This window comes from Phacochoerus africanus, chromosome 5, assembly GCF_016906955.1.
Source record: "Phacochoerus africanus isolate WHEZ1 chromosome 5, ROS_Pafr_v1, whole genome shotgun sequence".
In the NCBI taxonomy this organism is placed as follows: Eukaryota; Metazoa; Chordata; class Mammalia; order Artiodactyla; family Suidae; genus Phacochoerus; species Phacochoerus africanus.
Window position 1 is genome coordinate 57,821,123 of NC_062548.1, and position 25,181 is coordinate 57,846,303.

The 25,181-nt window shown below is 48.6% G+C and overlaps 1 long non-coding RNA gene across 2 annotated transcripts; it reads left to right on the forward strand.

Moving 5' to 3' along the window:
• Window positions 1-2: 2 nt before the first annotated feature.
• Window positions 3-11,142, forward strand: LOC125127813 (uncharacterized). 2 transcript variants are annotated; one of them, XR_007135069.1, is made up of 3 exons: window positions 3-143; window positions 446-509; window positions 10,990-11,142. It is a non-coding gene; the product is annotated as an uncharacterized LOC125127813 (long non-coding RNA). The 2 variants fall into 2 exon arrangements; XR_007135068.1 differs by lacking the exon at window positions 10,990-11,142 and adding an exon at window positions 7,059-7,158.
• The last annotated feature ends 14,039 nt before the right edge of the window (window positions 11,143-25,181 follow it).

A 25,181-nucleotide genomic window follows, 5' to 3' on the forward strand; every position in this document is an offset into this window, starting at 1 on the left:
AGGCCAGGGATTGAACTTGTGTCCTCATGCATACGAGTCAGATTCATTTCCACTGAGCCACGACAGGAACTCCCTAAATATATTTGTTAATAAACCAGTGGTTCTCCAGACTTTTCCATGTACTAAGTGCTAAAGCGAACGAGGTAATTGCTCCTTATTTTTAGAACAGTAGCTTTACAATATATGTAGCTGTTGCAAATGACATATTTACGTCTTCTTTGGTACTAGATTTTGTTTTATGAATTTGCATCAAAACAGACATAATACTTTGAAAGACGTGCTTTTTAATCCTTCGTCTGTGAATACCTCAACGTTGCAGTGAAGAATTTAAAAAGCTGCAAGGCTATTCCTATTTGAAATGTAAACTAAGTGACTTTGATTCAATAATTAGGAAGTTTCTTGGCACTGTTGCACTTCAATTTTTAATGCTATTTGATTCTTGCAGATTCTTCTCAAAATATGTTGGTGGCTTGAGAGATGTCATGACCAAGTGGTGATCTATGCAGAAGGTAGGTCAGAAAACTTTAATTCCTATATCCATGAATGAGCCAAGTTTTTTTCAAGTTTTTTTGAAGTAGAGTTGACTTAGAAGTTGGTGATGACTTGTGCTCTACAGCAAAGTGATTCGGTTATACATTCAGACTCCTTTCCCACAGAGATGATCCCAGAATATTGGGTAGAGTTCCCTGTGCTATACAACAGGTTCCTGTTAGCTAGTCATTCCATACACCTCAGTGTAATTAGCAAACTTTTCTAAAACACTTTTCATCAGGGAATAGAATCCTGGGAATGTGGTCTGACTTCACTCCTCACCCTTGCCTGCAAGACCTTTCATTGCCATTGGAGAAACACCTCAAGATATGCGGAGGCTGTCAGAGGGGAGAAGTGCAAGGGGTACTAGACAACCATAGCACAGGGGGCCAGCCCTCCGTGGGGAAGTAGGGAGTAAGAAGTGTTTAGGAAAAAGGCTCAAGCATGGGGGTATTCTCCTTGGGGTGCCAGAGTCAGCTGATTAAGATGAGATCATTCCCGCATCCATGTTCTCCAGCCAAAAGCCAGCAGGAACACACCTGAGAACAAGTGGAATCTAGAACAAGTTAGGTTTCTTTCTCATTGCCCTGAGTGTCTCAGGAGGAGGATGTTAGAAGAAAGCCACTGCAGGATTTGGGCTTAGGTTGGTGATTTGAGGGAGAGCCTGAAAGTGGTGGGTCATTTAGATCAGATGCTGAAAGTCGGGGCAATTCTGTGATTCATCTGTCAATGAATCTTACCGACAGGAGGGAAGATGATGGGTAGGAAAGAGCCGTTCCTGGAAACAAAGTAGCTGTCATTCATTTTAACCAAAAGAATGGAGTGTTTGGTATTTGAGGGGTGGCACAGTGACCTTTTTTTTTTTTTCTCTGTACTTAGAAAACAATTATGAATTTCCGTCATTTTTTCTCACTTTATCCTGCTTTCCAAGTACTCTTCCTTGGTGTTGGTATTCTGTGATACTTCTTGGTATTTAGGTCCAGGCTCACTTGTGGGTATCAGCAAGGCCGTTGTTTTTGTTTTTGTTTTCATTTTTGTTTTCCCCTCACAAGGACCATGAAGCCTGAGGGAGGCTTTTAGCTTGAATTGGAAGATATCCTTCTAGAATGTTAGCAATCAGTGAAAAAGTACAGGTCTTCTAGGCACACCCACTCCATGTATGAAGAAGAAACATGAACAGAAGAAGCACATTCAGCACATTGCTGGCTTGCATGTACTTTCTAAGATTTGTTTAAATGCCTCTACTCTCAAGTTTTACATTTGTTGTATTTTGATGTACCATTCATAAATGTTAAAAACACCAATCAGGAGTTCCCGTCGTGGCGCAGTGGTTAACGAATCCGACTAGGAACCATGAGGTTGCGGGTTCGGTCCCTTCCCTTGCTCAGTGGGTTAACGATCCGGCGTTGCCGTGAGCTGTGGTGTAGGTTGCAGACGCGGCTCGGATCCCGTGTTGCTGTGGCTCTGGCGTAGGCCGGTGGCTACAGCTCCGATTCAACCCCTAGCCTGGGAACCTCCATATGCCGTGGGAGCGGCCCAAGAAATAGCAACAACAACAACACAACAACAACAACAAAAAAAAAAAGACAAAAAAAAGCACCAATCAGATTTCAGTTCATCCATCCTCCCATAAGGATTGTCTCAGCCTGGAGCTGTGGATTCTCTTGGCTTAGAATTTAAACCCCTATCACTACTCCTCCCAGCTCTATTGATTAGGAAACTGGTGCAGTGATATCCAAGTGGAATGATAGAAAACCAAGAAGTCATCCTTTACAAAAACTGTCCATCAAGTCTGCTCCTAACTTGAATACAAAGTGTTTTAATAAACCAGAATTTAATGACTGCTGGAGTTCCCTTGGTGGTGCAGTGGAAATGAATTCGACTAAAAACCATGAGGTTGCGGGTTCAATCCCTGGTGTCAGTCAGTGGGTTTAAGGATCTGGTGTTGCCGTGAGCTGTGGTGTAGGTCACAGACTTGGCTCGGATCTGATGTGACTGCAGCTGTGGTGTAGGCCAGCAGCTGTAGCTCTGATTGGACCCCTAAGCTGGAAACCTCCATATGCCACAGGTGCGCCGCCCCCCCCCCCCCCGCCAAAAAAAATTAACTACTGCTAAATTATCCATATGTTGAGTGAGGCTAAAAATGTTATCCTAATAAAACAAACATAGACATGATTGCCCACGAGGCCAGTGGGATGAAGTTAAAAATACAGTACTTGTCCAGAGATTATCAGTCAGCATTTTTTGAAGTTTGTACATTTTAGATTTTTAATTTTAACCATTTCATTGTGTGTTGATACATCAGTAATGTCATGTCCTATCTCATACCATGAAATGTTTCCTTTGGAGTTCCTGTTGTGGCTTAGTGGAAACGAATCTGACTAGCCTCCGTGAAGATGCAGGTTCAATCCCTGGCCTTGCTCAGTGGGTTAAGGATCCAGCATTGCCGTGAACTGTGGTCGAGTTGATAGATGTGGCTCAGATCTGGCATTCCTGTGGCTGGGAACCTCCATTTGCTGTGGGTGCAGCCCTAAAAAGAGAACCAAAAAAAGTTTCCTTTGATGGTCACCTATCTGAGACCAAGTTGCAAGATTTTCACACTTTTGCTGACTCTTTCCCTGCCATCCACCTTCACCTTGACAAGCATGTCTGACCACTCCAGTGCACTAGAGATCAGTGACTGTGTGGAGTAATGACAAGCCTACTGATGATGACGGGGTACCTTAGAGAGTGTACAGTGGCTCGACCAGTATAGATGCTGAATTCAGTCCATTTTCTCCATCTAGCCATGTGTCCCAGTTATTGATTTGGGCCTCAAAATGGAAACCCTTCTCTTTCTTAATTTGCTCTTCACACATCATCTTCCAATGGCAAGTGCTGACAAGGACAGATGCCGCCTTCCCCGCACCATGGTTCTTGGCTAAAGTCCCCTCCTCTTAGCTTACGAGCCCTGCCTTGGGAGAAACTGTTTGCAGTGTGCCTAGGCCTCAGCTGGATCCCAGCAGTTGCTTGGCCAAAGAGCTGGGACCCTTCCCCCATATGCCAGCTGGTGAGCATAATCAGTGGTTGTGCATCCTAGGTGTCTTGATCAGATGCTTCATTTTGCCCAGGATTTTTACTCTCCTGCTTCCTACGCAAGTCACAATATCCATAAACTTGACTGAACGAGTCCATTTTTCTTCTCCCTGATCCAAAACACCTTCCAGTAGATTTTTCATATATATTAAGAAATCAGTAAGTAAACGGCTGCCTGCAGAATTTTGCCTGTAAAGCAACAGGATTCTTCCAAAAAATGTAATGTAAATGCAACCTGTTGCATTCTTAAGGAAAAGCCATTCTTCTGGGTGCTGTGGGTGCTGCGGTGCACCAGTCCCTGCTAGATGCTGCCTGAGGTCCCCATTGCTTTTGCATGTGTACACCCCCACACACCCACACACACCCTGCAGCTCTGATGGCCCTGGAGGGTCTGTAGGTTCCTAAATGGTATTCTAACTGGATCCGAGTGCTATTTCCCCCCCCCCACACACACACCCTGCCCTGGTGTTTGCAGATGAATCAGGGGGAAAAGGTTCACTCACCTCCATGTTATCTGCCTTCTGCCTACAAGCTGAAACTCAGGGCTGAGGAGGCACCTCTGAATTTCAGAGTTTGATGAAACAGATTTTCTAGAGTTGCTTCATGGCCCTTCTTCTCCCTGGACAGGACACATGTGTGCTTTGCCTGACAGAGCCCAGCCCCCAGGCCTGTTTTGGATTCTGGTTTGATTCCTTAGAAAAGACCAGGAATCTGGTTCATATCATTGTTCTCCAATCTTTCAATCCTCTTACTCAGTATAACGTTCTCTGACGTGAAATAAACACATGTTGTATGGTCCTATAATTTAGATGCATGACAAAGCTTATATAAGTATAGGAATTTTCAAAGAGTGAGATGAAAAAGACTCCAAATGGAAATTCTCATGTTTTCTTCCTGTATCTGGGTGTACTGTCTTACATTCCAACCAGTGGGCCTGAGAGGTCTCACGCTGAGAGAACCTCCGTGCCTCTCGGGTGAAGGCGTGGGGGGAGCGGGGGTAGGGACAAAGCAGGGATGCTATCTATCTACAGGGATGGTTGAAGGTTTTTTTGCCTTCAACCTTCAAAATCTGCCTGGATGGCCTTGGACGTGTAGGTGAATTCCAGATTCAGAGAAAGGTGTGTTTTTCATGATGGAGTTCTAGCCAGAACAAAATGGCTCACGCTATATTGCACTGTTTTTCATAAAAGTTAGTAAATTGGATTTCCTCCTCTTGTTCTTTTCCTTTGTAACATGGCATGAATGAACACAACAAACTGCTATCTGAGAAGGGTCCTCTGCTCTGGCATGTTTTATCCAAGTGGCAAAATGATGTTTTGGGGGGAGGGGGCAGAGAGTAATATGTGCCACACCTGGTGGCGGTGGAAATGATTTGCTCTAGGGAGATCATCTGGATGACCCAGGAAAAGGATTCTTTCACGCAGGTTGTGTATGTTGTGGCGGCTGCAGCATGTGGTCTGAGTCCATTGTGGAAAGCAAGCACATGTGTAGTTTGGTGAACCGTTTTGTGCCTCAGGGTGTCCAAACTATAGAAGAGGCCCCAGTCCTATGTTTGGTAATGGCTCTTCTTCCTCCTCCTCCTCGTGTTCCCCCTGCACTCCTGCTTCTTCTTCATCTCCTTGTCTACTTCACTCGAAGTCGCTGGTAACTCCCTAGACAGTGAAGGAGGGCTCTGGGGTGTGGGGGTGATGAGGGCAGTGTCCTGTTTGCCTAAATGGAGAGAAGGAGCAGCACTCATCACTTTGGGCTAGTTGTGGTTCCTACTTAAATTATGGACAAATATTTTAGATGGTGTCCTGGCCAGGGCGTCAGACCCTAGACCTGCCTGTCCACCCTTCTTGATCTGCTCTCTGCAGTTTCTTTTATCAAACAGCCTTGGGTGAGCCCTTCCAGTTTTGGGGTGTTGGGTTTTTTTTTGTTTTGTTTTGTTTTTTTTGCTTTTTAGAGCCTCCCCCGTGGCATGTGGAGGTTGACAGGCTAGGAGTCAAACTGGAGCTGTAGGTGCTGGCCTACACCACAGCCACAGCAATGCCGGATCCTTAACCCACTGAGCGAGGCCATGGATCGAACCTGAAACCTCATGGTTCCTAGTTAAGATTCATTTTCAGTGCACCACAGTGGGAACTCCTACAAAAATTTTTATTGAAGTAGAGCTGATTTACAGTGTTTTGTCCCCTTCCATTTTGAATGGCCCTAAACCTTATGTACTTATTTGTGGGGCAAGGATATCTCATCTGCCTTCCCAAAGTCTCCACCTTTTTTCCTCCTGGGCAATTTCAAGGACATGTAATTGCTTTTCCAGAAAACATGTGTTAGTAATTATTTGCCCTTGTGATCCATTCCAAAAGGAGAATGGTCATAGAACCTAACTAAGAAATCACATATCCTTTGCATCCCTTATATAAAAATATTCTGGTCCCCAAATTTAAAAAATAAAAAAGAATTTTAATCATCCAATGCACAGGACTAGCTGAAGCACATGCACACATACACACATGCTTACACCAAAAGGCTGTATCATCCACATTTCTTGTAGTCAGGATGAGAAGAGGAAATTGTGTTTTCCTATGAAAGATGCTAGTATTTCCTCTATCCTCAACTGTTGTTGAGTTTTACCTTATTTTATAGTACCTCTTACTCAAATTTAGTTTTATCTCAAAGACGTGGTTTAGAAATACCAGTTTAGGAGTTCATTGTGGCTCAGTGGGTTAAGGACCCACTATAGTCTCTGTGAGGATGCGAGTTCAGTCCCTGGACTCGCCCAGTGGGTGAAGGGACTGGCATTGCAGTAAGCTGCAGTGTAGATTGCAGGTGTGGCTTGGATCCAGCATTGCTGTGGCTGTGCCATAGGTTTCAGCTGCAGCTGCAATTTGACCCCTAGCCTGGAAACTTCCATAGGCCATGAAAGAAGAAGAAGAAAAAGAAGGTTTTCCAGCTTAAAGTTCCAAAAAGAGAGTGTCATGTTTTTGACTGTGAGATATTGTAGGTATACAATAACTATGCTATTCTAGTTAGTGAATATTGTCAATTGGACATTATTGGACATGGTGGCCACTTTCCATAGGTCTGTGATTCAGTAACATAAGAAAATATCACAAAGGAAGTACATTTCAAAAAGAATAAAAGCTATGGTTTTGTATACTATTTTACCACCTGAATATGTTTTTTCCTTAATGGAAAAAATACCCTCCACAGAGCCCTCCTGTCAGCTTTGAGAGAAAGGGCCATGATCCTGTCACCCCAAAGAGTGACCTGAGAGACGTCACCAGACATCCACTTGACATGCGTTCACTATCGAGATTTTCCTGTGTGGAGAGCAACAGACTTTTTATGACCAATGAGAACTATGGAGTCTCAACTGAGCGCACGGTTTGGAAAGTATGAGGCAGACAGTGAGACTTCCATTAGTCTTGTAATAGAAATGCTGATTAAGTGTATGCTTTCTTTAACAGATGCTGAAATACCAATTCTCAAGAAATTTGAGGTAATATATATTGAGTGCCATATTTTCTAAGAGTTCAAAATTCTTTGAAGCAATATATCCTTTTTGTAGCCCTATGACAAATAGAAAATAAATATAATAAATATACATTTCCTGAGACTTGGAAAAATGTGTTTTTTTTTTTTTTTTTTTTTGTCTTTTTGCTATTTCTTGGGCCGTTCCTGTGGCATGTGGAGATTCCCAGGCTAGGGGTCCAATTGGAGCTGCAGCCACCAGCCTACACCAGAGCCACAGCAACGCGGGATCTGAGCTGCGTCTGCAACCTACACCACAGCTCACGGCAACGCCGGATCGTTAACCCACTGAGCAAGGGCAGGGACCGAACCCGCAACCTCATGGTTCCTAGTCGGATTCGTTAACCACTGCGCCACGACGGGAACTCCGGAAAAATGTGCATTTTTTAGAATGATAGAAAATGTGAATCTTGCATGGTTCAGAAGTTTAAACTATCACAGCTAAACATTAGGGTTTTTTCATTTTCTAGAGACATGCATACCACCATCCGAATGTTCTACCGCATTTTAAAAGGAGCCAAATGAGCACTCTCATTTAATACTAAGCAGTAAATACAAATACACTAGAGGATGTAATCAAAGTATTACCAAAAAGTGTCTCATTTTTGAGAAGCTTCATGTGTTTGATAATATGGCTGCTTTCGTTGCAAAATAAATCCAACCTCACAAACCTAACACAGGCTCTTCTGTGCAGAATCACTTGGCTACCTGCAAGCTAGCAAAGAGGCATCAGATGCATCTCTGCTGCTTAATTTCATCCTGGATCCCACTTGCCATAGGCCTCCCTACCTCATGTATCCAAAGGAAAGAAATCACTTTGAGTATAGGAACTTGTCCCCCCCAAAATGAAGCATGAGACCCCTGAGGCCATTGGACTGAATACTTCCCCTCATTCAATGCCAACAGAGTTTGGCTCCTTTTCCAAATTTGTCATTCTCTCAACTGTGAGTCAGAGCTCAAGCTAGTGAAATCCTGGGAAGGAAAGGATATTGCAGGTTTTCATGGGGAATCTAATTCTTTTTTTTTTTTTTTTTTTTTTTTATCAGTAGTTAACAGATACACAAGAATTTTCTTGGTGTGGGGCCACTGGTGTCAGCCTCCTTCACTCAGTTTGCCGTCTGGCTTGGGATCTGCTCAGGGCCTGTCTCTGGGTGGCTGGCTCAGGCTTGGGTTTGAGGTCCCTCTGTGCTCTTGGTGGAGCACTGGGTACCTCTCTGTGGACCTCATGGATCTGTGTGTGGGTGTCGGAGACTTCTGGTCCACGAGAGCGGTCTGTGTATGAGGTTCCTGTGGGAGTTGTCTCTGTGTGAAGTATGTGTATCATCTCTGACAGGTCTCTGTGGGGGTCTCTCGGGGGTCTCTGGGTGAGGTCTGTGTTTATCATCTCAGAGATCCCTGTCAGAGGTCTCTGGGTGCATTCTGCATATCTTCTCTGGGAGATCTCTGGCAGGTGGGTCAGTCAGGGGTCTCTGTGGAGGTCTCTGCATATGATGTGTGAGAGGCATCTGTGCGGGTCTCAGGGGTGTGTGTGTGGTACTCTTGGTGGCAGGCTTCCCATTGCTGGCCCTCTGACCTTATGGCAGGAGAAGGGCAGAGGGCCTTGCCCCCTTCTTGTTTGTTGCTGTTCTCTTAGTGTCGCCATCTGTCACTTCTCCCGACAGGGGCCAGCTCCCCACGCCCCCAGCCCCACCTCTCCTTGCCCCTGAGAGGACACAGCAGCAGCCAGTCTCAGGTCCCGCTCTGGGCCGCCCTCTCCTGAGCTCCCGAGGGTGCGCTCTGCCCTGGGTCCCGGCCCCTGGTCCTGGCTGTGCTATCACTGCTGTGCCCACCCTGTAGAATGGGGCCCGAGGCAGGACCTGGCTCCAGGAAGAAACTTGTGCCTGCTCCCCCCTCCCCCCTGGGTCCTGGGCCCACATGTTGGGTCCTGACAGGCATGGGGCAGGGCCCTTCCTGCTATCACCTGGATGGGGTCCCCTCCTGGAGAAGGCCCCTCCACCGTGGGCATGACCATGACCCAAATCACCGAGGGCTCTGGAGAACTGCCCTGGTCCCCCAGCTTCCCGTGTGCACGGTGGGGGAGGGGACCCCATGCACCCTCCTGCCCTGCAGGTCACTTCTTCCCTAGTGTGTGGCAAGTCCTGTCTGCTGGCCCTCCTCCCTCGGGGCTCTGGAGTGAGCAAGGCTGCTGCCAGGTGACACTTGTGAGAACCCCAGGACAGTCCCTGGCCTCTTAAGTGCCTGGGAGCCTCCTAGGGCCATGTATGTAGGTAAAGGTCACGGACTGCGAGTTTGTCCTGAGCTGCCCCTGCTGTGAAAGCTGATGAGATCATGGTGGGGAATTGACCTACCCCGTTGAGGCTCTGCTGCCTCCATGAGCCTCCCCGCCCCTCCATGAAGGAGCTGCAGGCATCCTTCCTCTGGGCTCTGGGAGCTGGAGGAGCAGGGAGGCTCTGGGGTAGGGCCATCAAGAGCCAACTTCTCCTCTCTGGGCCAGAGATGTGGTGGGACACCAGAGGCTCCTTGGTCACTGCACCTTGCCTGCATCCCAGCCTGGGCACCTCTTCCACTTGCCTCCTTCCCGGCACCCCAGCCTGTGGCACAGTGTCCTCCACCAGGTGGTGAGGTGACAGCACTCATGGTCACGGCCCTGCTTGTCCCCCAGGGGATGTGGGCACTGTGAGCAGGAGGAGTGGACAGGCCCTCAGCGGCCTCAGTGTCCCCCACCCTCCCCCCCACCCCCTCCCAGCTGGGAGTGCCTGGTCGTCATCGTCCTCGCTGCTGCTGCAGAGCCTGAGAAAGGCAGAGGGAAGGTGACCTCCAGGGCCATCTCCCCACCAGCTCCCTTAGCCAGAGGAGAGGCTTCCCAGGTGGAGGTCATCTCTCCCCACCAAGGCCTGGGGGGCAAGGCTACCCGCACCCCAGCGCTGCCCCCAAATGCTCTCCTTATTCTGACATGGGAACAGGTCTCTGATACTTGTTGGAGCCTGAGGGGCATTTCAGCCTCTGCCACCCACCCCCGTGCCCTCCAGCCACACAAGTTCAGGGTAGACAGAAAGTGGGAGAAGACGGCTGAGCTAGATGGTGGCGTGGGGGGAAGTCTTCCAGGTTGCGTTCCCCTGCCATGTCCTGAATGCTGTCGCTTGCTTCTGGAATGGTGGTATGAGGGGAGCTTGAGGTGCAGTGAGGGAACTGGGGTTGAGTAGTCCACCCTGGGGCCAGCCTCCCTCTATGGCCCTGTCCCTTCTGGAAGCCAAAGCAGACACCTGGGAAAAGTGGACCCTGACCCCATCCCTTCCCCCTGCAGGCACAGACAGAAACCACCACCTCTTGTGGGAAAAAAAAAACATGTATTTGGGGAAGCTATGAACATTACGGTAGGAATAAGCCATTGGCACATAGAGGATGTGCTAGCACGAGGGAGAAAGAGGTTTCCTTCGCATGGACTGAATTCTCCTCCCAGGCAAAGCTTGAGGAGCAGAGCCTGGTTGACCAGCAGATGCACCTTTTTGAGGCGAGCATGTCAGGTGATGGTGCAGGTGGCCTGAGGTACCTGCCACCATGGGTCCCTGCTGGCAGGGTCTGCCTGGGGTCCCCAGGTCCTTGGGCGGGGAGGTCCCCTTGCCAGCCTTGTCTTTGGTGCCCCCACTGTTGAGAGAGCTGGGGTCCTTGAGGGTGGTTTGGCAACTGTGAGCTCGATTTCTCAAGTCTTTTTTGTTTGAAGAAAATACAAACCTTCTGGTAGTGGGACTGCCCCCCTGCTGGAGGGTGGAGCTGTTGTGTGTGCTGGTTTAACTGAGGGCTGGAGTTCTCGCTGAAGCCCCAGTCGGTCTCCCAGGATCTGTCCAACAACAGTTCCAATCATTTCAGCTTCGAGAGCCCTGGATCTCCCTTGGACTGGTTCCTGGCATGGAGCAGTGACTGATAGAGGCTTGCCTTTTGGAAGGACTTTCTGTTCCTTTGACTTTTTGATGGGGACTTACATACTGCAGAAAGTGCCTCATCCTTCTTCTGAAGGAGCTTTCAGGTAAAATGTGTTCCTTCCTTGGTGAGAACTGGAGGTCTTTGACCCCAAGGGACTCTCGTCTTTCCTTGACCTTGGGAAGATGGCTCACAGCATTGGCTTGGGAAGCCCTTAGTCCTGAAAACTTTTCTTCATACTCTTCTGGTTTGAGCCTTGTAAATCCCCTCTGCTCATCAGTTGGGGCAAATCTCTCTCTCCAGCTTTCTTTGTTATGTGCTTTTGGCTTGGGCCTCTTGAAGCCCTGCCACTCCTTAGCTGGGGGAAACATCTCTCTCTGTCCGTTTGTTTCATCGTCATCTTCTGGTAGGAGCCACTCACAGACCTCCTCCTCATCATCTGAGACCATCTGGCCCTTACATGGGTCCCTCACTTTTGGGTTTTGGGGTTGCTGTTGTCCCTGGCTGCTCTTTATTTCTTTATTCTCTCCTGGTTGGAGCTCCCTAAATTCCCTCCACTCATCAGTTGGGGCAAGCATCCCACCCTGGCTATTGTATGGGTCCCTAAGTTTTGGTTTTGTGGATTTCTGCTGCCCTTGGCTGCTCTGTTTGCTCCCTTTGAGGGCGTATGGTACCTGGGAAGCTGACCTGTCCTCACTAGCATATTCTCTCGACACTGGACAGGGAGCTCTGAGAAGCGAAGGTGTCTGCGGCAAGGAGCACATCGGGGACAGCATCCTGGAGGAGCATGCCAGTGGCATCGTCCTGAAGGAGGCCATCCGTGTGTGTATCGTTGAGGATGTCACCAGTGGCATGGCCTCGAGGCTGGTTCTTTGCCTTGATCAGATCTCTCCGTTCAGACTTCCTAGCTACCTATGTTGGAAGGCATGGCTCCTTTGGGTCTTGGGCCATTGGCTTTGTCAGTGGTGATAGGCTTGTGCTAGTGGCTAAAAACCCGGCTTTCCTCAGCTCTGCCTCCGAGGTTTGCGAGTTGGCCAGCACACTGGGTCCCAAGATAACTTCCCCAGCAGGGTCTTCCCTGGTCTCCATGGCCTGTTTGGCCATTGAAGATGGGGACGTTAAGTCCGTCTCCAATCCCGAGGCACTATGGCAGGGGTCTTTGGAGGTCTGAGCCAGACACTTTTCCCTGGGTTTCCTCCTGGTCATTGGTGAACTCGGACTGGGCCCCAAGAAAGTCTCCACCTGCAGGATTCTGCCCCTGTGTTTGCGTGGGGGCTTGGGAGGAGGCATCCTTCTCTCCTGCCCAGTCAGAGGGGCCTCTGAGGGCTCGTGGCTGACTCCAGTTAGAGGCCTGCCTAGGGCACCGTGGACTTCCCTAGCTGCAGGTGAAGGGGCAGGGAGGGGACTCAGCAGGGTGGGAACGGACGCTCTTGTTCTCACGTTCTCTCCCGGATGGGGCTGAGGTTTTCCCAAGACCTTGGAAACGTTGGCTTTGGAGTGTTCCCCCGGTTGCTGGGTGGCTGAGGGGGAAAAGGTAGACCTTGGAAGGGGTGAGGGCTGAGCCCCACTTGGCTTGAGATGTATGGGTTCAAAGGCCTGGGTAGGAGAGCCCCACCTGTGCCTTACCCGCAGCCTCATAATATGTACTTCCAGCATCTGTTGAATGCCGGGACTGAGAAAGGAAAGCTACCTGGAGGTGTTTACATGGGGCTTCCAATACTTCCAGGATGCTGGCTTTTGGATTTCCTTGTGACTGTGGGACTTAGGAAGAGAGTGGTTGGCAGCAAGCCAGGATCGCCGTACAGTCACAGGGATCCAACCCGTATGAATCTGCTCCACCTTTTTACTCAGGTGGACTTTCAAGGTTCTTTCTAGATGTCTTCCATCTGGGACCCTGGGGAAAAACTTTGCAGAGTCCCTTTGCAAAGACCTTTCTGCCCCCATGTTAGAGTTCCTTTCCAGAAACGTGTCTGGGAGGCTGGCCCTGGAGAGCTCTTTTGAGACCCTACTGAGACCTGGCTCTAGAGCCTCGAGGAACTCCTTGCCTAGGTGGATGGTCATTTGGCATCTCCTCTGGGATCTGGCAGGGCTCCTGGACGTTGTCTTGTATGGGCCCAGGCCACTACTGGCTGTGAGAGGAGAGGGCTGCCTGGGTCGTTGTCGGCCCTGTGCCAGATGCATGTCTACCAAGGGGCCCTGAGATGGATTCAGTTCCAGAGACAGTGGGATTCCAAGAGGCAGGCCCTGTCTTTTTGATTTTTGGTGAGCCTCTTTTGAAGCTGTTGCTTCTGCAGCCAGGGGCATGCCAGAGGCTGCGTTTCCGCTGGGGTGAAATAGAGTGCCTTCTTCTGGAATGTTGGGCAGTGTAGCCCAAGGGTCCCCAGCTGGGGTGGAGCAGAAGGTGGTCTGAACAGGAGAGGCAGTGGGAGGAAGGGCTGGGCCTGGGTCCGAGGCGGGGAGAGGGCCTGGGACTGAGGCAAGTTTTGAGTGGAAGGCTGGGGTTGGGCCTCAGGGCAGGGCAAGAAGGAGTCCTGGGAAAAACCTCCAGGTATTCTCAGTGGAATGGGCTCTGGAAAGCCACTTGAGATGCCATAGAATAAAACGGGGGGAGCCTGTAGTTGAGAAGAGCTCCGAGGGACAAAAGCAGTAGCCACCAATGCCTCGCTGTGCAGAGAGGGGAGACCCCAGAAGAGCTGGCTGTATGTGCACTCGAAGTGGTCCCTCAAGACCTCGGGGTATAAGAACTGCTGAGGACCAGGCAGCAGCTCTGCTTTGTCTTTGATATTCCCGAGAGATGGAGGGGTTGTAGCCTCCTGCTGCCCACTCAGTGATGTCCATATCATCCCTAAAGAGCTCAGGGGGTAGGCTGAGCTCCTTTGTGTTGAAAATGACCCCTCTTTTTCTCGCTCTTTGTGAAACTTCAGGTCCAGCCTCTTGGGGATGAGGATGTCCAGCAGCCTCTGGCTAGGCGGGCTGACAAGCGAGGGGCCGCTCGTCTCTGCCCAGCTGTCTGTGGGGCTTTCCCAGTTGGAGGCCTCCTCTGGTGAGGAGGGCTCTTGCTGGGCCTCCCGCTTGGATGAGATGGGGAAGAACAAGGCCTTGGTGGTCTCCCACCAGCAGGAGAGGAATGCCATGGGACGGCTGGCGAGGCCAAGACTCCAGATGGCTGGGATGGCAGATGCCCAAAAGGAGTTACCTGGAGGTGAGGACGTTTTTGTGGCAGGACCCTGTGGGACGATCTTGATTGTTGCATTGGTCTTGCGGGTCTGCTGCCAGGATGGAGGCCAGAGGGGTCAGAGGAGCCGGGGAAGCTGATGGGGACATGGTGGGAACAGCCTCTTGTGCAGGCTCCCTGCACGGCTGCTGGGCTCCAGTGGGCACTGCTTGGCACACCTCGCCAAGGGGGTCCGGACGTGAATGGCGGTGAAAGCAGCCCCTGTCAGGGCCTCTGCGCAGGTGGCTGCAGGAGACAAGAGGCACAAGCTCTAGGCAGGAGCCGACGGGGCCAGGCAGGGGTAAGCACCTGCGGCCACGGTCCCCCCACAGCCCCCACGCAGACTTGACAGTGCACCTGCTGTCCCTCCCCTTGGGGCTTGAGCTGAACCCAGCTGCCATGGCTCCCCCTCCCAGGTCAGCCCCAGGCTGCCTGCAGGCCTGGCATCCCAGCCTGGGCCCTGGAAGGAAGGAGACCCCAGGAGAGAAAGGAAAGATTCTTTACCTTTGCAGATGGGCCATCAGGCCCCGAACCTGTCCCAGCTGTTGCAGGCAGTCTCTGCAGGCTGGAAATCAGGACACTGGGTCATGGTGGTGAAGGCAGGGGCATGAGGGTTTTCCAGGAGGCTGGTCCCTTTAGGGGACACTTTTGGGAGACTTTTGCCCAAGCCCCAGCATCCAAGGCCACAGGAATCCTGACAGTGATGGAGAAGCTTCCAGACAGGTGTCTCATTTGCAAAGTGCTTCCACCTCTATTACCCCTGGCTGCCCTCACAAGCCCCCTGGGGGTGCGGGGGTGGGGGGGCAGGGAGACCTCACAGAGGAATCCCGGCCCTGTGAAACCACTTGTTCTCAGTCCAACCTGGAGGGTCCACCCCCCAATCCAGGCACTCGTGGTCCAAGAGAGCCCACACACCCCTGCCGGGTCACACCCTTTCCCGGGCTCCTCCCAGCTTCATTCCGCAAAAGGATCTGGTTCCTGCTTTCCTTTCCTGAGGGTTCTGTTCCCTGCCACTGGCATCCTTAAGAGACCAAGGAGCTGGTCCCTCAGGGCCGGGAGAGATGGAAGCAGACTCTCGGGGCGCACAGGGCTGATCGTGGAAGCTTACCTTTCAAAGCGCTCTGTCTCATGCTCCTCCTCTTCCTCCTCCCCGTCGGCTCCGTTTGTTGCTGAGAAGCAGAAAAAAAAAAAAAAAAAAAAAAAGAGGGTTTTGTTCCCACTTCTCACTCTGCCTTCTCTAAAGCCTCAGGCACTCCACGATCAGGCATACTAGGACTTTCTCCGTGGGACTTATGGAGCTCTGTGGGTTTTCTTTTCTAAAAAAGTCACTCATTTTTCCAGCGGATACAAGTGTTCTGTGTTCCTTCATTGAAGAACACAAGGAAGGCTTTTTTTTGAGATCTACTCTGGATTTCTTGCGTCACTGTTCCTCTGCTCAGGAAACACACCTTGTCAGGTCTCTGCTCCCCGAGGCGGAGCCCCACCCCGCTCAGAGGCTCCCAGGGCCTCGGCACTGCCCTCAGATGAGCCCTTGTTCAAGAGCCTTGTTCGTGGCTGGTGAACCAGTGCTCGGGGGCTTGACCTGTGGCTGAGATGGAACTCTTTGCATCCAGTCCTTGGCCGCTGGTCACTGCATTTGGGACGAGCCCTGGGCCTCTCCCCTCCTGGGACACCTGGTCTGAGATCTTTGGCTAGAAATCCCAGCGGCCACTCTATCCCCTGTCAGGCCTGGCTTGTCCCTAGAGGGATGGGTGTGTTGTTGCATGAGACAAGATGTCCTCTTCGTTCCCATCTCAGGAGTCTCTCTAGTGGCTTCAGAAAAGGGAAAGTCATACTAGAAAAGAAAGACTCATGTGCTCTTGGGTCTGGGCCCCGGGTTCCCTACCTTTCTGATGCTCCCGTGTGTCCTAGGTGGGAGTGAGGACGGATCACTCGTGAGGTAGGGGCGTAGTAGGAAGAAGAGCCCCAGTCCACACACCAAGGCGAGGATGGTTTCACCCACCTAGGAAGCGGGCCTGGGTGCCACCAAGGAGCACCCATATGGTTCCCAGAAGAGTGGAGATTCTTCATCTCCTCGCAAGGCTGTCACAGGAAACAGCAGCCCTGTTACCCTCAGGTAAACTGAACCCTGCGAATGACCTGGCAGTTGGAGCCACAGGCTCCTATCAGAGAACGGCAGCTACCTCACAGGGTTCTGGAGGGCGGGGGAGGGGACAGGAGAGGAGGAGGCTGGGCCAGCGCCCCTCCCCCACCACCCAGCCCCTCAGCTCTCTCCTTCCAGCCTCTTGGGCCTTGGAGACCTTAATCAATGTTTGAATCATGACACCTGAAAGCCAGGTATTTCCTGGTTCCGCAGGTCTCTTGGAGATCTCTGTTTGAACCCACCTGTTTCCTAGCCTTTGGAAGTCTGATCCTCTCCCAGGCATGTGGCTGGTTCCCAGGGACACATATGTAAAGTGTCAGCATCTCCTCTGTCCACAATTTCATCCTTTTCTCACCTCACCTGTTTACATAGAAGTTGTAGTTCCTCAGCAGATGTCAGTGATACCACACAGGGTTACCAGCTCCTGTTGTACATTAGATCCCGAAACCTTCCTTTCCTAACGGGGTCTGTGTCAGGGAGCAACCATTAGGGAGTGCCCTCATGGGCCTGCTCAGCCACTGGTGGGCATTGCGGTGGGCCCTTTCCCCAAGCAAGTGAGAGGGAGTGACCATGGGCCCTTCCCCCTCCCCCTTCCCTCTGGAGAAGCGGAGCCTGAATTGGGACTGAGGCCAGATGGGTTTTTGAGACACGAGTCTGCCATCTTGTCGGTCTGCCAGCTTCCCACTTCAAGTTGCTGTTCCTTGTCCCAACACCTCGTCTCCGAATTCATGGGCCTGTCGAGCGGCAGACAGAGTAGACTTGGGTTGGGTACCATCTGTACCCTGTTCCTGGCCTCTTAGGTCCTTCAACCCCTGCCCCTGGCAGCCACCTCACTGTTTCTAGGAGTCTGACTTTTTTCCTTGTAGATGTCACCTGGAAGTGCTAATGGGCCGTTTTTGTCTTTGTCTGGCTTATCTCCCTTGGCAGGATGTCCTTTAGAGTCCTCCACATGGTTGCAGATCTTAAGTCTGTTTTTCCCATGTGGTAAGCTTTTGACGTTCCTCAACCCAGAAATAGAATCTTATTGTGTCCTGACTTAATATTGAGTATTTCATTTGTGATTGTTTCCATCCACCTTTGCCATCTTCACTGAGAATAACTGACACAAAAATTCAAACAAATGATGTATTCCTTAAAAGTTACACTACTACAAAGATAAGGAGTTAAACACCTAAATGATATGGTTTGTGTTAGTAGCCTTTATACTTCTGAAGTTTGAAAAGCTTCACCAAGGCTTCTGGGACAAGCTGGTCCCATACAGACACACATACCTGCACAGTTTGACACACCAGTGCAGTCATTTCAAGTCCCAAAGGTAAACGTGTGCTCGTGTTCTTTAAATTGTGTGTGTGTGTGGTCTTGCCCACATTTCTTCCTGCTCTGACCGGAATGGACAGTCTCCATTCTCCAAAGTCTAGAAACCTGGGTGGCACACCCAGAAGCGAGGGATAGTTGAATGGAACTCAAATTCTACTCTTAGCGTGGACACTGGGGCTGGAGGCCCAGGGCCTGGGTTTGAGTCCTCTTAAGCAGCCTTTTCTGCCATCGCTGGTGTGTTCTCCCCATGGTCTCTTCTTCAGAGGACGCATTGCCTTCCCGCCTCTACCCCTCCACACTCCTGGAGCCTCCCGTCTTGCCGGTACTTTCTAGAAAGGGTAATTTGTTTCTTAAAGGAAATAACCTTGTGATAGCATTGGACATGGCTTTTGGCAGGTGGAATTGGGTATTCCCTTAGGTATTGTATTTTTAATCCCCACCTGGTGACTTTTTCTTCCTAGGTGAACTCTTCCTTTGGCTGTACTGTAATGAATTCAGCCTCTCATCCGAAGACTTTTCTGCCGCTCCAACATTATCTTATCATTTGTTCCTCAATCAGTATCTATCAGGTTCCTATTGAAATATAAGACTGTTAAACTTGTGTATGCTAAAATATACTACTAGCTAAGTTTAAAGCGAGCCACAATCAATGAGAACATTTTCATAACAGAATGGATGTAGAATTCATCTATAAATATAAATATATATGCTATGAATGAACAATTGTTAACAATTAAACAGTGCTTACTAAGTGCCAGGCTCAGTCCTAAACATATACAAAGGTACTTTTTCCTCATAATCACACTACACGTGTAAAGTAATCCTATTATTCATTTTTCATTCTACAGATGAGGAAACTCAGAAAGAATTTAATTAGCTTGCTCAACATTACACAGCTGGTAATGGCCTGACTCAGCATAGGGCATGGACAAGCAATTCAGAAAAGAAGAAACAGAGTGACCAGTAGACTCGTATTAGAGAAGCACGTATTAAAAGAATGACATGCTGGGAGTTCCCACTGTGATGCCGTGGGTTAAGAATCTGACGGCAGCAGCTAAGGTCCCTATGGAGGCATGGTTTCAGCTCAGCAGTGGGCTAAAGGGTCTGGTGTCCAATCCCTGGCCCTGGAACTTCCATATGCCTTGGATGCCGCCATAAAACAAAAAACAATTACATACTATGTACACCTATCAAGTTGTCAGCAATCTAAAAGTCTGGCAATACTAATGTGGCAAAAGATGTGATGGGTAAGTAATACAACCTCTCTGCAAGCATTTTGGGACTATCTAGTGAAGATGAGAATGCACACATGCTATGCCTCAGCCACATAGCATGGCAGTGTCCACTCATGAGAAACTCTCATGTGCACAAGGAGACGTGTGCAAGGATGTCCAGTTTCAGTGACTTTCAAAAATGCACGATGCAAAAGTCCATCACCGAAGGAACAGAGGTTCTGCAATGGAATATCCTTATAAGTGTGCCATTACGGTCAGAGCTTAAAGGCACAATGATGAGTGAAAAAAGCAAATTATGCCTTTTTCTTCCAGAGAGATGGAGCAGAGGTACTTTTTCCTATTCTTCCCACTAAAACACTGTGTGTTACACAGAAAATGTACAAAGATTCTGAAAGGTGGAGAGAAGAAGGCAGACTGGTTGGGGACCTCAGGACCCAAAGAATGACCTGGTGGTGAATTCCCTTTGCCTCAAAGATCCCAGACTGGGTACTGCAAAAGCCAGCAACTCTGAAACAGCAATGAATGCAAACCAAAACAGCCCTAGCAAAAGTCAGCCCTCTGCATCTAAGAACCAAGAAAGGGTCAGCCTAGCAAGACAGAACATTTTTAGAGAATAAACACTGTGCTTCAGCAAAATACCATAGATCATGCTATTGCCCCATCCCAACCCCAGCCAGCAAAAGGCTGAGTGGGAGCCTAGATGTTCACTCTTGCCAGCCTATAGGAAGATGTGTGACTGTACTGCCGTGGTGACGTTAGCAGAGACTGAGTGAGGGGCTAGGACTTCCCTCTCCATGGAGGGGTAACCAACCCCTCGCATGGTGTCCTGGAGACCATGTGAGAAGCCCTGGACTTGAACCCCCCCACCCCACAGCAGAAATGACAGAGCTCTCATTGCTCACTGGTGTCACTGGAGTCCACATGGGGAGCAGTAAGAAAGCACTGCTAACTCGCTCAGCCAGCAAAGTGCCAGGGAAGGATGGCGTGAAGCCAGAACTCCCACGGCCACCAGCAGCGATGAGGACCCACTCCTACTTCAGTGTCAGTGGAGTCCATCTGTGATCTGAGACTGGTGCTCACACCCGATTGGACAGGTGGTGCTCCCACTTCTCTTACCGGAGCAATGTCAGAGGAAGCCAGCTAAAACATAAAGTTTAAAAAGATTTGGAGATGGAAAACACAATACACAAAATGTCCAGGTTTCAAATGAAAATCACTCAGCACACCAAGAACCAGGATGATCTCAAATGAATAATAAGTTAATCGATGGATACCAATACCAAGATGACCAAGGGGTTGGAATAATCATACAAAGGTGTTGGAGCAGCCATCATAAAAATACTTCAACAAGCAGTTACAGACACGCTTAAAACAAATGAAAAATAGTATCACCAGAGATTTCTCACTCTCATCACATGCAGAAGAAAGGTCATATGAGGACACAGCAAGAAGGTAACCATCTACAAGGCAGGGAGAGAGTCCCACTAGAGCTCAACCCTGCTGGCACCTTGCTCTTGGACTTCAAGCTCCCAGAACTGTGAGAAATAAAGAAGCCCCTGCCCCAGTCTGTGACATTCCATTATGACAACCTAAGCAGACTGATACAGAGCTAAATAGAATGCATGTTCTAAGTTGTCTTTCTCTCTTTTGGGGATGAATATATTTCATATGAACTGTTTGGACTCTCTAAAAAACAAACAAACAAAAAAGTCTTAGCAAAGCCAAATTGGAATTTTAGAACTGAAAGATGTGATAAGCAAAATTTACAACTCAATGGATGGGCTTAACAGCAGAATGAAGGGGAGAAAGGAATGAAGCAGTGCGCTGAAAGACAGAACAATAGAAATGATACAATCAGAACAACAGAAAGAAAATTAGACAGAAAAAAATAATGAACAGAGCCTCAGGGACCTGTAAGATAATAACAAAAGATCTAACAAGTACACAGAATTCTCAAAGCAATAATTAAAAAATCCAATCAGAAAACAAGAAGATACAGAGATGCCAGCTTAACACGTGAAATGTGTTTAACTTCATTGAGTCCTGGTGTGGCACATATTGTATTAGGCATTTGTGCCATTTCCTTAGACGAGGATCCTGGGAGTTTATGGTCAGCCGCATAAGCAGAGAAAGTCTCGGACAAATAGTATTCAGGATAGAAAGTGGTAAGTGTCTCAGTAGGAAGAAAATGATGTCGTCTGGGGTTCACAACTTCTAGCCAACATCCCTCAGGAAAGATATGGCTGACATTTCATGTAAAGAATGAGTAGATTTGTGGCAAGAGGAAACATGGCGAGAAGATATTTCAGAGGGAGGAAGAAGCAGGACCAAGCCTTGGAGTTGGGAGCGCATGAGAGTTCACTGGGGTTGGCACAGCCTGGGTGAAAAGGAGAAGATAAAGGGAATGCTGGTAAGTGAGGCTGGAAAGATTGGTGAAGCCAGAGCCCAGAGGACTCTGTAGGTAGGTATTAGTTAGAAATGTGCTCTTTCTGTCAAAGTTGGCATGATCTGTTTTGGTTATGTATGAAAAGCACTTCTACTGGTCGCTTTATTCCACAGGAACAAACTAAATGGACCTTCTCATAGGCTGCCATGGAGAAGAGTCAAGTGCTCATTCTGTCATTCTGATGGCTGATGAAACATAGAGACTGGAGTTAATGAAAGAAAGCTAAGGACCGAAGGAGTAGCTGTCCATCTTCCCTCCCTGAAGAAATATGTGTGCCAGAAGATAATCTACCTACTATAGATTCATTTAATTTCCAAGGTCCTCTTTGAAAAAGTCAATACTCTCACAGGTTTGGGATTGGAAGAATGGTGGTGAAATGATTTTTGGAGTTATGCTTTATCTTTGTCAACCAAATGTTTCAAGAGTAGCTTGTTCCATTCGCAAGCTTTTCTTTTTTTTTTTATGGCTGCACCCATGGCATATGAAAGTTCCCAGGCTGGGTGGGGGTCGAATTGGAGCTGCAGTTGCAGGCCTCTGCCACAGCTACAGCAACGCCAGATCTGAGCCACATCCACGACCTACATAGCACCTTGCGGCAATACCAGATCCTTAACCCACTGAGTGAGGCAAGGGATCCAACCCGCATCCTCATGGATACCAGTTGGGTTCTTAACCCACTGAGCCACAACAGGAACTCCCATTTGCAGGCTTCTAGATAATCCATCAGAGTAACAGGTAAGGAAAATATCAGAGCCATCTCTCTAAAGGGATTTGCAATCCTATGTTGCTTATGTCCGTGGAAGTTTCCATCACAGAACTTCAACATAAATTTATATAATAAGTATGTGACCCTGAGCACAGAGGAAAAATAGATTCTTTTCTGAAAGCTTGAATTAAAAAATTGAAGATCAGCAGAGCCACCTTCCCATCAAGCCTAGCAAATAATTTCAACACTGAGCATCAGCATATCTACCCGACTGCCCAACCCCATTCTATGGAACAGATTAGTTCTGGATATAGAACATTGCTTCTCTAACTTTAATGGGCATGCAGATTAATGCTGATCTCTTTGAACTACAGATTCTGATCCAGTAGGTCTAAGTGGGACCCAAGATTCTCATTTCTAAAAGCTCTCAAGTTCCCGTCGTGGCTCAGTGGTTAACGAATCCGACTAGGAACCATGAGGTTGTGGGTTCAATCCCTGGCCTTGTTCAGTGGGTGAAGGATCCGGTGTTGCCGTGAGCTGTGCTGCAGGTCGAAGACGCGGCTCGGATCCCGCGTGGCTGTGGCTCTGGTCTGATTCAACCCCTAGCCTGGGAATGTAGGTGTGGCCCTAAAAAGCAATAAAATAAAATAATAAAATCTCTAAAAGCTCTCAGATGCTGACAGTGCTGGTGCCTCTACCACATGTGAATCCTGAAAATACAGACTGGGCTATGGCACCATGTAGAACTGTCCAAATTCCAACTAAAAAACTTGCCAGTTTTGTGGCCTTGGGAAAATTGTTTAACCTCTCTGAGGCTCAGTTTTCTCATCAGTAAAATGGAAATATAAATACATATCTTGCAGAATTAGTGGGAAGATAAGAAGTAATGTATTAAAAACCATTTGGCCAAGGTCCAGAGTAGGCACTCAACACGTGATAACAGGTAGTACTTAGGGTCCATGGGCATCCTTATCAAAGAGAATCTGCCTGCTATGTATTTGCAGCAAGAGAGAGTTGTGAGTTATTGTTTTAGCACATAATTAAGAGATTTTCATTGCTTCCCATTGGGGAAAAAAAGTCTCCAGGTATTCATTTGCTCTGTGGGAATATTTGCATTCCCTCGTGGGCTGTTCTTGGTTTATATTCATGTGCTTCTATCTGTTGGATCTTAATATTTGATGTATTTTAATAGTTGGTTTAACAGTGAGCGGCATATCCACAGGAAGGCCTATTTCAGAGAATAATCAATGAGCATAAAACAACTTAAAATGATGATATGAGGTTAACTGTGACATTCATACAATTATTTTACAAGGCTGGTCTTTTTCATCTTTAACCCATCCATACAAAGCAGGAACTGGAGAGGTTTTCGTTTTACAGCCACACCTGCGGCATGTGGATGTGCCCGGGCCAGGGGTCTAATTGGAGCTACAGGTTCCAGCCTATACTACAGCCACTGCAATACCGGATCAGAGCTGTATCTGCAACCTATGCCACAGCATGCAGCAAAGCTGGATCCTTAACCCACCAAGTGAGGCCAGGGATGGAAACATCATCTTCACAGCTTCCATGTTGGGTTCTTAACCCACTGAACCACATGGGAACTCCAGACTGCAGAGGTTTGGGGAGCTATCAAGCACTGCCACTTGTGTGTGATCCTCCAGTGGGTTAGTAGAAAATAGGGTCCATGATGGCTTGTATACATAGACTTAGTGTACCCTGTACAGTTGGTTAGAAGTCTCCCTCCTGTGTGGCCACAGGAGATAGGCTCCTGTGGGGCTTGGAAGCACCAGTCATGTTGACACTTGCAAGTATTCCATGTTTTACTCTATTTGGTTGTCTCTCTCTGCTTGGTTGGTGGAGAGTAGGTGGGGTGCAGATGAGGGGAGTTGCTGCACAGCTAGTGGCCCAGCCTCATTAGAGGCCCAGCCAGATCCACAGCTTCCCCCTCCCAAGAGTTCAGCACCTCTTTGGTTTCCTCATTTTCATAATATTTGAACTATATTTCCAACAATTCAAAACATGGTTCTTAAAAATGCCCCCAGCTTAGGAGTTCCCACCATGGCTCAGTGGGTTAAGAATCTGACATTGCTGTGAGCTATGGTATAGGTCACAGATGTGGCTCAGATCTGGCGTTGCTGTGGCTATGGCATAGGCTGGCGGCTGCAGCTCCGATTAGACCCCTAGCCTGGGAAAACTCCATATGCCACAGGTACGGCCCTAGAAAACACACACACACACAAAAAAAAATGCCCCCAACTTAAGAAATAAATCCTCTTGGTGAATCTTTCCAAATGTGAAACTTTATCATATTTTAGCTAAGGTAGAAGTTATTAATGAGATCAAACAGCCCCCACCCCCACTCCCCCAAATATAATAAACTCATTAGAGGTTTTCCAGGGGCCAATACATGGAATCCAGGCTGTTTCTCTCAGCCTTCTCCCAGTAAATAAAACTTTGAAAGATGCATCCACCTATAAATTGGAAAGGGAAATCAGCCTGCGTGGGTTTGTGTAATTGCTGCCTCCAAAACACATCTACTGAGAAGAGCATCTAATAGACTGGACATTTCACAGTTCTAGAAGCACAGAGAGAGGCCTGCTGGGGGCTACTACAGCTCTCCTGAAATCTTAACCTCGACAAAATCTCATTTCAACCCTGGCAAGCATCTTGTCATATACCCACAAAGGGAGCCAACTATAATTTTTTTAGTGGGCTTAGGAAAAAAAGCTGGGTAGACATTCTGTGTGTGCAATTGTCACCTTTACAGTCTAGGTGGTTGAGAAATACTCTAAAACCACTTTTTTTTTTTTTTAGGGCTCCACCCATGGCATATGGAGGTTCCCAGGCTAGGAGTCTAATTGGAGCTGCAGCTGCCAGCCTACACCACAGCCACAGCAACGCACGATCTGAGCCACATCTGTGACCTACACCACAGCTCATGACAACGCCGGATCCTTAACCCACTGAGCGAGGCCAGGGATCTAACCTGAAACCTCATGGTTCCTAGTCAAATTTGTTAACCACTGAGCCACAATGGGAACTCCTAAACCCACTTCTTTTAAAGAAACTCCAATGAA